This window comes from Cupressus sempervirens, chromosome 6, assembly GCF_028749045.1.
Source record: "Cupressus sempervirens isolate cs-2001-9-10 chromosome 6, ASM2874904v1, whole genome shotgun sequence".
Lineage (NCBI taxonomy): Eukaryota > Viridiplantae > Streptophyta > Pinopsida > Cupressales > Cupressaceae > Cupressus > Cupressus sempervirens.
Window position 1 is genome coordinate 574,542,535 of NC_143123.1, and position 6,000 is coordinate 574,548,534.

Here is a 6,000-nt window from a genome sequence, read left to right on the forward strand (position 1 = left end):
AAAGATACTACAAGCAGCAAACAATGTGGTGAAGTCAGTGGAACTCAGGGCAAAGCACACACCTTGTCCTCCTATGGAAGAAGTTAACGAAAGGCTAGCTAAGTGCATTGCCTTAGCTAAGAAAATGAAAGAAAGGGGAAGAGTTATATTTGAAGATCATTTGATGTGAGCCCAAGTGGCAATTTCTCTTTCTTTTAGAATAGGACAAGTGTCTATTTATGATTGATCGCCATTTTGGTGCCTTTTCATTGGTTGCCACTTTTTGTGCTTTTTCATTGGTTCATTGATGAGGTGGCACCTTCTCATTGGTTGATGGGGTGGCGACCCTAGAATTAGAGTTTTTTGGATCCAATCTAGATCGTTGATCTTGTTTTGATCTCCACCGTCTGTTGCATTTTTTGCCCCTATTTAAGGCCATTTGCTCTCATTTGTAAAGTGTTGGAAAAATTGTTGCTAAGATAATACCAAAATCGCTCTCTTCTTCATTGTTGCGACTTGCATGGTGATTAAGAACATTGGGTGTTATTGCATGTTTTCTACTTCCACATAGTTATATTTCCTTTCAAGTTGTTAAAGTTGGTTGCATTGAAATTGTTTAAGTGAGAGTAAGGTAGATGGATAGTTGCATGGTGGCATTAGTAGATGTTTGATAGGGATCAATACTAAACCATTAGCATCCTAGGGGCTGGTTGGGAAGCCTTGTGTGGTAAACTAGTTCATTTTCCTTAGAATCATTGCATCTATGGAGGTGGGGCTGCTGGTTACCCTTCATTAGATTCGATCCCCGTCCATTTGCTAACCTTCCATTCATAGGAGTGGGAGTAAAAAAGTGAGTAGTTGAGTAGTCAAAATTTAGAGAAGGAAGTTAGAGAAGTAAGTCGAGTATCGGAGCACATCCATTCACCTCTCACCACCACCGCTTTCCCATCAACGTCATCCTTAACAGACACATCCTCCATCATCACCACCATCAACATTATCTGCCCCTGTATATTTCACAAACCCATCACATCTTCACCATCTCACTAAAGGCCCAAGTCATCATTGAATGAATAGCGTAAGACCGCCTACGTGATTACCAACAAATCACATCAATAAAACTGAGCGAGTATCCACAAGTGTAAGGAACATTGGAGTTATTCTCATATTCGATGAGCAATACCTTTTCAAGAGAGGAATTGTATATTTGATGCTCCATATCGGATATCCAATTGCTAATATGTTATGTAAGTGATACAAAACTTGCATCAACATTATCTGGCGCTAGAAGGAGGGTTGAATGACTTTCATTCTTGGATCGACTTGGAAATTTAGAGTAGAGATTGAGGAGGAATGCGCTTTCAAAGTTAGATTTGAGATGAGAGATCTCTTTTAAAGAAAAAATAAAAAAAATTATTTAAAAAAGAAGAAGAAGAAGAAATAAAGGTTTTTCAATGGATAAGCAAGTGGACATTCTTCCCATTTGGTTTGATTTGAACAAAAGGTTACCTCCATTGAATTTGTCTCAACTTGTAGCATCAGGGAAGTGTAGGATACATGGTACTATAGATCATGAGGAGCTGGATTGTTTTGTGTTTCTCTTAAGAGTAGACTTGGCATTAAAAATTTTCTTTTTCACAAATACACGAGCCTGTGATCTTTGTCAATTCAGAGGAAGATTTTCTTGTTTTCAAAGAAAATATCAATAGGGAACCAAAAAACACATATGGAAGAAGATCTTGGTGTGTAATACACGGTTACTCACATTTAGAGTCTGCTTGCCCATCTTGCCAAGACACCATTGACTTGGTCAAGTTTCAATTGGGTTGGTATGGGGAAATATCAGTGGGGGGTGGTAGACATTTCTCTCAACTTTCAAATTGGACACCAAAGAATGAAGAAGATAAGATGTATCAAGATGATATAGTTGATTCTAATATTCAAGATAATCGAGTGGAGGAACCTTCACACATCATATCACAAGATGGAGTGGTTGATAAGAAAATTGAGGAAACAATCAAATCTATCCAAGGGAGAGAAAGGATGGTAGGCAGAGGTCAACATGTGAGGGCACACAAAGAACTACAAATGGAACATTGAAAGGTGGACGAAGCGGAAATCTTTGGTGAGCATTCATGTATAATTCAAGAGGTGACTCTTGAGGATGGGTTGCAAGAAGTTTCAAATATCCTTGAAGAGGAAGATAATCAAGTGGGCGAGTTAAACAGTGAAATACAAGATATCAGAAGAGAGTTCAAATATGAGGAAAATATTGATAAACCAATGCAAGATGCTATCTCCACCACATTCTTTGGGGGGATGCTTGAAGATCTTACAGAAGAAGTACAAAAGGAGTCATCGCCTAAGGCCTTTCAAGGTGATCAAGTTGTTGCAGGTGGCATGATTCACCATCAATTTCAACCCCCAGAACTTTTGCTGCTTGAAATGGAAGTTGATGAACAATTCACAAAGATGTATGATGGTTCTCCTATCCGTCTTGGAGGTGCTATGTTTGGTGAGAGTCTACATAAAGAATTGCAAGATGTTCCTGAAGAAAGTTCAAAGGAAAATTACATGCTAGATGATGACGCTTAAGTGGTGATCGAGTTGCTCCCATGGAGAAGGAAAACAAAGAATAGTTTGGGTTGATGCTATAGTTGGATATTGTGTTTGAGCACCTTGGAGAGGTGTTTGACGGGGACGATATCAAAAAATCCTTAATTTTTGAGGATACACTTGAGGAGATTCACAAGGATTCATGGTTCACTGTTTAGAGGGACAAGCCCCCAAAGGCGATATTTCATGAGCTTGATTCCAAGATTGATCCTGCGTGGACTACCAATGAGTTTGGTGTTGATGCTATTGGGATGGTTCACCACCAACTTTGACTTCCCAAGGCCATGGAGAATTTGCAGGTTCCATTTGCATTTGAAGCACACCAGGTTGTTTCTTTCGCTGCTCTTAAAGATGAAAGGTTTGAAAGTCTTTATTTTGATTATGGAAATTCTAGAGAAACAACTTGTATTTGGATTAATCATGGACCCTATGAGTTGCCTCAATTGTTGATCTTGCATGATAATTTTCTAGAGTTTGAGTTTGAGGTGACCAATTTTTTTTTAGAGTATAAGGATGAGTTTGCCAGATTGAGAACTATCACCCAAACCTTGTTACTTTTGAACACCTTGAGAAACCATGTTAGATCTAGTGTATATATTAGATCGGTTAGCGTTGTCTCTTTAGAGTCTTGTACATAGTTAGGGTAGGTTTGTCTTGGACCATTTGGTTCAAGAGAGTAGTTTAGTTTCCTTTCAGTTGGGTAGATTAAAGTTTCCCTTTCAGTTGGTTAGAATAGTTTTCCTTTAGTTGTTTAGTTTTGGTTAGGGTAGTTTTCTTTTAGTTGCTTGGTTTAGGTGTTGTGAGGGAGCTTGAATTTGATTTGTATTAGGACATTTGACTTGAGATCTTTTAGCTTCCTTAGTCAAAGAGCAATTTTGGTTTTAGGCCTTTGCAAGTGCGAAAAGGGGGTCCATGTTATCACTCGTGGGCAAGGTCTATAGATTTTACATTTTTGGTGACAAAACGGAGTCTACTTGGTTCATTTCTCGAATACATTTGACGAGGTTCAGAGATTAAAGGATGTGTTTAGTCATGGTCTATGGTAGGACTTGTACTAAATTTGGGTTTAACTTGATAAAGGTTCTTAAGTTGTCTCTGGCATGGTTACAACATTCTGCTCACACTTAATCGCTTTGAGTTCTTGATGGTTCGAAGTGAAATTAGACTTAGTAAGAATCATACACCTGCTTCAGTGCACTGTGGTCTTCCAAACCCTCTGCAAGCTTCATTGCCTGCAAACCAAACAAAAGATTGAAAACAAAAAAAGAAAGAGAGAAAATATCATGAGAAAAGAGAAAAGACAATATCAAGTGAAAATAAAAATGAAATTTGGTTCAAGGGTGTGCAATCATCTCTACCGGTGCTATAAAAATAACCACTAAAGGTAGAACTGTGATTGTGGTGCCACAACGATAACTCTGTCGGGGCTATAGATGCTTGATTGGTAGCGTGGCTCTATCCAGGTTGCTTTTGAAGTAAGGATATTATAATAGTTGAGTTTGATGGATCTAAGAGATTATCAAGTTCTTGTCGAGCAAGGAATAAATCATTTGTGCACATGTGAGTAACTCATGGTTGTATATGAGCAAATGTTAGTATGCTAATAGAAACCAAATTTAAATAAAGCTTCTACAAACTAAACAAAATTCATAAACTTCAAGATAGACTAAGATGAGCTCTTAATTGAGAATATGAGCCATTAATGGGCTCTCTCAATAAGAAGCTCTCTTGTTGAGTAGCTTTGTCTAAATAGATAGGATGTATGCTCAATATGCTTCCAAAGGCTTCAATGGATGATTGTGGATTTTTGGTGTGGATAGATGGATTTAGTATGAATTTGGCTCTCAAAATAGCATTATAACTTTACTTCATGGATTGTGTTAAAATGGCTTGGGAGAGGATTCCTTAAATAGGCAAAGGGCTTGAGGGTTTGAGGGCTAAGATGCAAGGATGGGAAAAAGCTTATGGAGGGCTCAGATTGCATGAGAGGAGAGCACATGGATTGTGCTTCTTTATAGCCAATCAAGGAGTGACACATGTCACATGGTGAGAGGATGGAGGAAAGGGGAAGGATGAGTCAACAAAGGAGGCTCAAGAGATAAAATCTTCATAAAGACCCTCATAATGACTTGTAAGAGCAATAAAAGGGCTTGTAAGAGTCATTTATGACCTAGTGGACTTCATAAAGTTTTATGGTTGAGATATTTTGAGGGTGATGAGAGCAAATTCGACTTGGACTTGATTAGGAAGGTTCTAAGCTTGTTTAGGCTTGTGCAAATGATTAGAGGATGGATTAGGATGGTTTAGGATTAGCTTAGGGATAGGCAAGTGGATGGCATTTAATGAGGGTGGGTGAAGGAAGAGATATTTGTTAACTTTGGCTTGGGTTAGTAAGTTTTAACCCATGTTTAGGGAATGTGACAAGGTTAGGAGGGGATTAGGATTAGGTTTAAATACATCTTCTAGAAGAGTCTAGATTTTGGATGAGGATAAAGACTTTCTAGAATAGTCTAGAATTTCCTAGGATGAGGATGAAGACTTTCTAGAAGAGTCTAGAACTTCTTAGGGTGAGGATAAATTAGATTTTTAGGAAATAAATAAAGTTTTATTTATTTCAAGGGTTTGGGTTGAGGAGATATTTATTAAAACTTTTTTAATAAACATGAGGATTAATATTTAATTTTAATTAAATATTTTGAGTTGGGGTTAGGGGTAGGAAATGATGAGATTAGCCTTTAATCGAAATTAAAGAAGGATTAGAAGATTTTGGAAGAGGTTATTGGTCATAAGGAAATTGGCCAAGTTTTGGGCAAAAAATAAATTTTTTATTTATTTTAGGATTTTTGGTCAATTTATTAATTAAATAATTAATAAATAAGGAAATAATGTTTAAATAAGATTTAAACATTTTTGGGAGGGATTCCTTAATTAAATATTTTTAATTAAGATAAAGGGATTTAATGGCATAAAAATTAATTAATTAATTAAATAATTAATTAATTAATAAATGATGATGTCATCAGGACTTTTTCAGAAAATAAAAATACTTTATTTTCTAAAGGTTTTTAGGTGTCTACATTTTGCCCCTCTTTGATGTGATGCCGCAAGTGGCATGACATCAAAGATAAGAAAATAAGATGCCCAAGGCTAGAGCAGAAGAGGAGAGAATGGACTGTGAGATGCCCCCTCAAGAAGGCAGCGGGGAGAGAAAGCGAGGCTTGGTGGCTTCTTGAAAAATACAAGAATCTGGGATGAGCAAGGAGACTTAGATTGGCAAAGAGAAGGGGCTGAATTAGCTCAAACTCTCACTATGGGAGAATGATAAAGGAGAATCAGATGCACAAGAGGAAGCAAGCTTAAGACCTTAGGGAAGGTGGAGGATGAAGGAGCAGAGTGCTATAGAAA